We start from the raw sequence: 10486 nt of genomic DNA on the forward strand, positions 1-10486 counted from the left end.
ACTTAATGCATTGAATTAAGAGATTTTTTTTCCTTGATAACAAAAGTATTATTTCATTATATATAAAAAGATATAATTGTCATATTATTATTGTTTTTTCTTTTGTTTTTTCTATTACTTGCTTCTTCCTCAATACTAGAGGATCCCTACTACACTATATGTGTCCTCCCTGTCTCCACATTAATATACTCTCCCACCATCCAATCCATTTTTCGTTTTGACTCAAACTAGCTAGTCTCATTTGTTGTTTGTCCTTGTGTTCTTCTTGTATAGATTTCTCTTTTTGGCTTCTCATTTTTAGTAACACGTTACACACAGCCACATGCATAATGTTTTTTTAATATTTTTGGTGGTGCAACACAAGCGATTATTATGCAGCGTTGGCACAAGCAATCAAATAAATGTATAGAATAAATAGAAGAGAAGAAACAAAAAAATTAAATAACAGGTTCGGCCAATTATGCCTACATCCTGGAAGCGTTGAGCGGCTACCAATATATTATTAGAGAATAAGAATTACAAACTCTAGCACACTCATGAGCCTACCTGCCCATGAGGTGTTTCTATTTGGTGATTATATTTGGTGCTTATATCTGGTACATATTATAACAAGGGACTTGAGTCTAATATATAACATTGGTTACTCTACTCTATTCCAATTCTAGGCAATGTAGGACTAACGTAATAACATATTTCAAGCATCCCAACAATCTACACCTTGATTGAAATAGACGAATATCTCACTCCTTAGGAAATCTACACAAAAATCTCCACCTTAGCGAATATATGACTCCACTTTGTTGAATGTCGAATTCTCTTTAACTGTTCCCCTATAACATAGACCTTATGAGTATCTTTGACAATGTTACCAAGAGTCTAGCTCTCCAAACTTGTAGTGTAGTTTCCCGTACCGCCATCAAATGCAACACACCGCCTAACCACATATTGCTAGGAAGTCTTTCGATATACTGAAACATCTACACAAAAGTTCACCAACAATCGTCATTTTCAATACTCAGTCAAACTGAACCTTTGAGCTTCCTTGAAAAGCCTCAACCGCTACCACCATTATCTACTCTGACAATCCTAGTTCAAAAAAAATATCATACTCCACCATAAGGAGTATACCCATAGCACACACATTGTGTCAATGCTAACTAATGTATGTGTCACATCTTTGCATCCAAGCCAATGCACATGTCACACATCTGCATCTCTACCAATGTTTGTGTTACAACTTGTATCAAAGTCAATGCTCATGTCACACCCTACATCAAAGTCAGTCATCGCCCTTGTGCTTTTGTGATCTGCTAACAATTAATATTTTTCACTATGACGTCTCAAACACGCCATTACGATATTCTCTTTCTCATCTCCAATGAGAACATTCTCTCTACATCTAGAGGTATATTGTCAGCATCTAACTCAACACCTTTGTCTCTATCTCCACCTTGATCCTAACCTAATACATGAACTTATGAGGTTCTGGATCACCACATACATCGCTCACATTATAGTTTTGTCATGTTTCCTTCTCCTTCAACTCATCTACTCTATCTTTGCCACTACTTTTGACGCACCTTATCTAGCCATCACGCATTCACCCTCTCTTTAGCCATTATCTGACGGGTTAAGAGGCATTTACCAATTGGCTCTAATACTAATTGTTGGTGCAGCGGAAGTGATTGTTGTACAGCGTTGATTACAAGCAATCAAATAAAGGCATAGAATAATTAGAAAAGAAGAAACAAGAAAATTTGGTAATATGGTTTAGCCAATTAGGCCTACATCTTCGAGAGCGCTGAGCGGCTACCAATATATTATTAGAAAATAAGGATTACAAACTCTAGCACACTCATGAACCTACCTGCCCATGAGATATTTCTATTTTGTGCTTATATTTTGTGCACATTATAACAAGGGACTTGAGTCCAATATATAACATTGGTTATTCTACTCTATTCCAATACTCTTGACAATGTAGAACTAACATAATAACATATTTCAAGTCTCCCCGGCAATTTTAAACCGGTGTTATATTTTTACTGCATGCCTTTAGTTTAGTAATAGCAAACAAAGGAATATATCTTTTTATAAACAAAAAAGTTGAGATTTCCAACAACGAAAGATACCTTCTGATCAAGAATCAGATTACCCTTTTAGTTTTACATGAAAAGAAGAAATTTCATGGATTAATTGATAAGAAGGCCTGTACTGTGGTTGGCAGATTTCGCTTTCAGATAGAGGATGAACTGAAATTTTTATTCACTCCACTTCTTTCCAAGGTGTTTGTTGCAGCAATAAATTATTTATGTTGCATGTGTTAGGTTAATAATTATCGTAACTAACATTATTTAAGGAATATAAGTTGAGTAAATTAATTTTATAGGTTGAGTAAATTAACTTTAACAATTTAATGAAGTCCGATACTTTTAAATTAGTAGATACATCATTTATAATACAAATTTGTTTTTTTTAACTCCTTTAAACAATACCTAAAGGCACTTTTAAACTCCCTTGAAAAACTAAAATCTAAAAAGTTAAAATACTAATTTAACTTTGAATTTGACCTCTCTAATTTTCTCTAAACTGCCTTTTATTGGATAAATTATATTTTGTTGTACACATATTTTTTTTTATTGGCAAAAGAAAAAAATTTATTATAGAAAAAAAGAAGAGTTACAAGAGAGAGAAAAAAAATATGAACAAAAACAATTACAATACAATACTTAGATAAACTAGGGGTTAGCAATCTAGTCGGAATAGAGAATTGAGTTTTTCTCCGGTCATTATTAATCCAAAGCCAAAATTTCACCATAGATGATTCCATAATCTGATGAAGAGATAACTTAATAATTGAGTAAAATATAAGGTCATTCATAACCAATCAAATTGCCCAAATTATAGCTAAACACATATACTCCAAACTTTTTAATATTTATTGTCTTTCACCATGCTCATGTGAGCAGTAAAGTGGTGGATTGGAGGAAGAGGAAAAACATAGCTGATGTCTAACCATTTACATATAAGTTGCCAAACTGAGTATATAAAATTGCACATAGAGAAGAGATGATAAGAAGATTAGGATGCTCGTTGCAAAAGGTGTATAAAGTTCTTTCATCCCAATTTAAAAAAATCCCCCATGACCCCAAGTGCTTGGGTAATTAGTTGGACCAATCAGAGTGACTTTTTTTCTCTTTATGTTGGGACATATGTAAATCCCACATGACCCCAAGTCCACTAATTATGGAGCAAATCAACCAAAGTGAAAGGTTAGATTACACTTAGGTATGATAAAAGGATTGAGATCTGATGTCCCCAAACCTATCCCTAATTATTTATAATGAAGTAAAAATTGATAAAGTTATAAATATTTAATTTTTAACTAACATGATATATTATGATTGATTTGAGACAATTTTGTGATAGTTTGACAACATATATTTATCCATGATAAAAATGATATACTCTAGTCTTCTTTTTTTCGTTCAATCAATTTTTTAATATAAAAAACTATGGTTTTTAATCAGAGCAGATATGAAATCATGTGAAAGAAGCATTTGGGCGGCTAATATGAAAACAAAATTAAAAACTTATACTAACATAAGTGTGTCGTATCATTCGGTTAACAATCGTGACACTAACAAATGTGTTAACGTCAAGCTAAGAACCCTCTTATCTCTTATTTTATTACAACCATTAGCATGTCCGCCAGCCAACAAGAATGACAACCACTAACTTTCCCATCCACTAAGTTTTTTTATCAGCAAAGATTAATATGCTAGTATTTGTTGTAACTGAGATTTGAACTCTCAATCTTTTTTACCACAACCATCATATCACTTTATAATTTTTTTTTTAATTTATTATAGATGAGATTCGAACTCATAATCTTCTTCACTCTAACCATTGAACCTTTTCAAGTTAAAAGACCTTTTAAAATTAAGATATATATAATTCTTTTAATAGTCTTAGTTGGATCATACATGTTTAGCACCCCCATTTTGTTGTAGAAGTTGGCTTTAATGATCATGCATAACTTTATGTATAATTTTTTGCTTGTAAGCAAACTATGTGGCAGGCAATGGTTTCAAATTGCAAATAATATTAAATGATATTTTGATTGGTAAAACATTATCTTATACTTAGGATTTAGTTAGTTGTATATTATTTGAATTATATAATCTATTTTGTTAATTATTATTTTGGTCGATAATATCTTATCATTTATAGCGGTTTTTGCTCACCACCGGCCCGAAGTGCTCTAATGGTGTGATTAGGGTGTTAAGTCTTGAATCATAAATCAAAAACAAATCTCCAATCATAAAAAAGGTCACAGTGCAATAACAAAAATGCATGCTATGGAGATTACAATACTAGTAGTCACGTCACGATTTGAAAGAAGGCAACAAACATACAAAAATAGAGAGAAAGAAAGAGGCAGAAGAAGTCATTATCTAGCTTGTTACCAGCGTTACGGACGAGGAGACAGCTATAAGGACCATATGGTTTTTATGTTAAAATAAAACCCTGCAAAACAGTGCCCTCTCCACATGGTTCCTATCAGTGTGTTGAATAAGTATGAGCTGGATTTCCATCTACGTGGCCCTTTTACAGTCAATAGATTTTAGTAGAGACGGCAAAACGGGCCGCCCGGCCCGTTTAGCCTACACCCACAAATGCCCGCAAAAGTTTAAGTGTGCACGGGCATGCTCGCATTAGTTAATGGACAAAATTCAATGTCATGCCTGTTTTAAAACGGGCTAGTGGGCGTCCCGCATGTATTGTTCAATAATCTAAAAAAATAAATAATTCATATAATAAATTAAATTAAATTAAATAAAGTAGTTGAAGATAAAAAGTTAACAAATTTTTTGATATTTTATATGAAGTTTAACAAATCATATTAGATTACAATTTCTTTAGGAATTAGAAATTACATTACATCATAACTTATTTAAAATTTTCTTATTTTTTTCTTAAATTATGTTTTTGGGCCGCCCGCATGCCCAACGAAAATGCCCACAAACTTGGCGGGTAAAACGGGCAAATAGACAAATTTTGTATGACCTGCCCACAAAAAATACGGGCTATGCGAGCGCGCCCGCAGACAATGTCCATTTTGCCATCTCTAGATTTTAGGAATTGCATCACTCCCAACCTCGTTAACAAGGATTGGAAAAGTTATGTTTTCAGTTTTAAGTGTAAAAATATTATCGGTGTAAATAAAATAATACAAATGTCATTTCTGTTTCTTTTTTTGAAGAGAATTCTAACTCCAATTTACCTTTCATCAACCTAACATTTCCACCAATCAATTTACATAAATTTTTACTATGTTCTTTTTATACTACCAAAGGATCATATCACTCTTTTAGATAAGGAACTAATCTCTTTTGAGATGTGTGATCATTCTTCTCAACAAATATCGCTCTCAGGAATTCAACCATTGACCTTTTGGTCATCTTGGAATCTAGTAGAGTTTTACACCACTAGACTAACGCATTGATGTTTTAGTATCCCTTTATGCCTTCATGTTATTTTCTTCCTTATTGAACTTCCACTTTAGGGAGTCACATTTCATTTCTTCACTCTCTAAATATAGTTTCTTCATTGGGGTATGTAATACCCCTATCTCTACTTGTTTCACGTTAAAGACTGTAGATAGTGAAATCCACGATCATTTTCACTGTCACTTTGGCTAATGGGATTATTCAAACTTGTTACCTTTTTGTCACAAACTAGGATAAAGACCTTTTGCAATCTAATCAGCTAAACAAATAACAGTGTCTAAAAATTGATTACCTATAATTTCATTTCAATCAGCAGCGTCTAAAGGTGGGAACTTATAGTGCTCATAGTACTTAGGGATGTCTTTCCCATTATTGCATTTCTAACTAACTAGTTTAGACTTTAGGGAGGATTTATAACTACAAAGGGGTTTGGTGCACAAACCAATTCAACACTACAGTCCCAAACTTGTAACATTTATAAGTAGTAACTTATATGGAGGTGGTAATATACATAGATCTTTATCTCTTTTCTATGAATAGTTGAATCATGATGTTCATATTTATGTCTCACAACTTTATTAACTATGATGTTCATATCAATGACAACTTTTTAAGTTAATGATGAACACTTTTGGAATCTCTTCCCTCCCTTGGTTGAAACTTGAAAGGGTAAGATCACTAGCATTTCAATACATCTATTCACATTTCAGAAATATTAATTACACTTTTAACTTTTTTATTTTGGAAACTATAATTGATTAATAAAAATATAAATAGACATTTTACGATGATGATACTCACCTTGATTCCAATCATCAGCTACAATATTATCCCGCAATGGTATTTTGGTGCCTTCTTTGCAATTTGCATCATGGCTGTGTGGGAGTATTTCTTATTTTTTATTGCTATTGAAAAGTCTATTAACTATTAAGTTTTTTAGATGTGTGTTCTTGTACACCTTTTAATTAATTTTAATTTATTGAAAAGTAAAGTTGCTAATATAAATTGAAATAACACGTGAGTTTAATTTATAGTTAAAATGCCAATGTTACTTTACTTTTCTATGTGTACTAAGCTATATAAAAAAATGACTCCTCTGATAGTCTAATAGATGGAGGGAAAGTACTGAATGGTGACATACTAGCTAAGCAGGCCTAGTCCATTGGTGTTCATAAATTAAACTCGATTTCTAGGTCATTGTCTCTGGGAATGTCCACTGATGTAAATAGAACTTGGTTACAATGGATGTCAAATGCTTATAATTATGGGCCTATTCCCATTTTTTTCATCCCCATCGTTTGTCTTTGTAAATGAGGAGAGTGGGTCTGCCCCATCCTTTCTTTTTGTCAGTTTCAGGTTTCCTTCTCAAAAAAAGAATGGGGTCGGTCATCAGGTTGTGAATTGTGATAAAAGAGTTGTGTTTTAATTTTTTTTCTTTGGGCATTTGCTCTGTAAGAAAAAAATAAAACCCAAATATGAAAGTGACTTCCTCTAATTTAAACTGCTTGCAGAACAGGCCTAGTGGGTCACCCTTCTTGGGCTAACCAACTCAGTGACGGAAAACAGAAAAATTACAGATTCTAGAATATAAAAATATTATTTAAAGTAAATGATCAGAGAAATAGACATCTGGGGTGGTGGCGCAGTTGGCTAGCGCGTAGGTCTCATAGCTTAGAGTGATCCTGAGGTCGAGAGTTCGAGCCTCTCTCACCCCAATCGTTTTTATTACAGAAAATTATGTGATAATTTAATGGGATAGAAAATGAAAAGCTAAAACTTGGTATTTTTTCTTCTTATATTGAAATGTTAAAAATTAAGAATATGAAAATAAATTATATGAGTAGATTGGGCCATGTCCAACTTAAGGTTTATTAAGCAGTCATGTAAATCCCAAAAAGAAATCTTCCATTATTAATAAATTTTACTTCTTACTATATTTTTTTTATAGATTTCTTATACCACTTCAAAACAAATTCGTTCTCGATTTAATAATTGTTTATCACTTTATAATATAGTCTCTATATTATTGCTATTATTTATTAATTTATAACTAAATAATTGATTATTTAATTGCCTAAGTAAGAGGCTTATGCCCTAGTCATTTTTGTATGTGAAAGGCCAGTCTCTTCTTAGCTTACACAAGCTTGTTCTATTTAGTATACATTCTTAGGAATTTGAACATAAACTGAGGTTTCAACTTCTCATATCTTACAAGATGAGTTCCAATTCAATTTCCAAAGTGAGGTAGTATATAAAAAGTTTAAAATATATACATTATTCATCATTCATGTATTAGTTATATTTAAGAGTTTAAAATTTATGCATTTCTCCTCCTACTTGAACATCATTGTCACTACCACCACACTTTTCCCACCACATCAATATCATCATTTGTTAACTAGCACCAAACACTAGTCATGATAAGTAGAGTTTATCCTATTTTTATCTAATCTTATCCACCAAATAAGCATCACATACCTACGAATATTTCATCTACTTCAGGATTTTTTGATGTCTAAGGTGGGGCAAATGATTTAGAAATTATTAAATAATGTAAAAGTTTGGCTCAAACACTAGAACACTAAAAAGTAGGAGAGTGAATGAGATTAGATACTCAAACCTTAGCCCTAAACATTGAATACTAAGTGTTGTGTGTATCTACCCATGCAATGTTGTATATATTTTGGAAAAAAAATCCCATTTTTAATTCTCATACATCACATAGTTAAGAGATAAAAATAGATGTAAAAGATAGTATTATAAATAAAAATAATAAAATATAGTAAAAATAAAAGATAACTGAGTCTTCCATGTTTGAAATATCAAAAGAATTAGCATAAAATGAAAAACTCTATGACACCATTTCTTTCAAGAAGGTTTGCCAATTGCCTAATTTCACGTTTTCTTTATTGAAATTGGGTTAGTGAGAGATCTACTTATCTATTAACAAGAGAGGGTAGATCTTATACCACTACAATGCAATAAATACAATACAATATACACATGTCAAAAACCATAGCCGAAAAACAAGGAGCGCCGACCTCATATGATGTTTTGACCTTCTTATCTCTTTAGTGCATGGAGGTCCATTTTATTAATGGGTTCCATTCTCCCATTAATTTTCTTGCCATTATGGCCATTGATTTTAGCGATATAATCAATTCAAATGCGACATTTGAGTCAAATTAAGGATCAAAAACCTACTAGGCTTTGGAAATTGTAAACTGCTTTTTGAGCAATGCAATATGGCCACTTGTTTTATTATTCTATGCCTGCAATTATTAATTGCAGATCTATCAAGTTTGATTGTGATTAAACGTTCGCAGGTTTTGAATTAACATATAGGTAGCTCACTATTCATACTTTAGATGCATAAACCTATCACTATTATTAACATTATGAAATTAAAGAGAGATCTCATGACCATTAAATTGAACTTGTTTTTATGGTTATAGGTCTATTATTAACGTGACCTTGGGAATATTAAGAGTTAACTATATCAGCTTTTTCTTATGCCTTGTTTCAATTTCAATTACTCCATGTGATGCAACATATCCTCTTCAAAAAGTAAACCTGATAGGACATGTAGATGCTCCAACTACAAATTTTTAGTACAAATAATTGATAACCTTGTAAAACTTTTCATCCAAAGATATTCCATTCAAATTAGAATCTCAAATAATGGAGAAACAAATATACCCAAAATGAAAAGAAAAAGTAATATAATTTAACATTTTTATATTTAAAATATAATGAAATACATTTTATTTATATGTGCAAATACAAAAGTAATAACATGTTTCGGGGAGGTATAGTTGATACGAATTACATTTTAAAAGGACTAATTTAACGAAGTTGATACTGTTAAAAGAATAAATCCTAGGAAAATAGAAGCGGAAATTAAGTGAAATCATATTGTAAGGTTAGCAAAGCATGTACCCTACAAAAGGAGCATTTTTTAAAAGTAAACTTTGGACACAACCCATGATGCAATAATTATTGCAATGAATGGAGGTATAGTTGATACGAATTACAGATTGTAGGGTAGTCTTCCACTATTAAAGTACAGAGTTTGATTATGGCGCACTGGTGCTTCCACAAGAAAGGGGAGGGAGAGGAACATGGAAAGGTTATCAAAACGAAATATTCAGAGGCAAGACCAATAAGAAGGGATACAATTGGTGTAGTCGTAAATCTCAACGTGGGGCCATTTCAGACAGACTGAGATAAATATAAGGCTGGTTTTGTCTTTGATCCGTTGATTAAGCATGGATAGTTTGGTCTTTGGTGCTTTATTTTTAAATATATAAATTGTTCCACCATGTAGTAATCTAAGTCATGTGAGGCTCGTTTAGAGTCTCCCAACATGCTCACCCAACATGGGGGCAACTGTTCCTATCTGGCGATCCATAAGGCTCACATGCTTGGTCGCCGAGGTAGGTCTCGCGTGATTGGCCCACAAGAGTTGACCTTGGAGACACTTCCCGGCATGACGTCTGTACCTCACCAACCCACCTGCCAACACGACAGGCAGACTACAAAACGGCTACCAAGCCGGCCACAGGCTAAAAGACAAGGTAGCACAAAGTACGGTCACGTACTACATTACCTGTCAGGAGCCCGAAGTCAACTCTCCCCCCTAAAATAGAAGTCTCTACCAACAGGAAGTATTCCAATCTCTCTACTCTCTAAGCATTACTTTCTCTATTGCTCTTTCTCCTCGTATTCTCATATTCCCATATACTTCTCACCCAAGTTCATATACTGACTTGATCGTCGGAGAACTTTTCAGGTACCTCCACCGGTGGGTCCACCTCTTCCACATCATCCTGCTACACTGACGTTCTTCCTCCTCTTCATCATCTGCAACCGATACTGTTCCATACCTTTGTGTTCTAAAAAAGAACATAAATAAACACCAACTTATAAAACGAGAATAATTTATCTTATTCTTATATCAGGGGATAAATTAT

At 32.9% G+C, this 10486-nt stretch overlaps 1 non-coding gene across 1 annotated transcript; it reads left to right on the top strand.

Annotated features, from left to right (window-relative positions):
• On the top strand, positions 7145–7228 carry TRNAM-CAU. Its single transcript is given in 2 exon segments — positions 7145–7182; positions 7193–7228. It is a non-coding gene; the product is annotated as a tRNA-Met (tRNA).

Source organism: Lupinus angustifolius, chromosome LG11, assembly GCF_001865875.1.
Source record: "Lupinus angustifolius cultivar Tanjil chromosome LG11, LupAngTanjil_v1.0, whole genome shotgun sequence".
Classification (NCBI taxonomy): domain Eukaryota; kingdom Viridiplantae; phylum Streptophyta; class Magnoliopsida; order Fabales; family Fabaceae; genus Lupinus; species Lupinus angustifolius.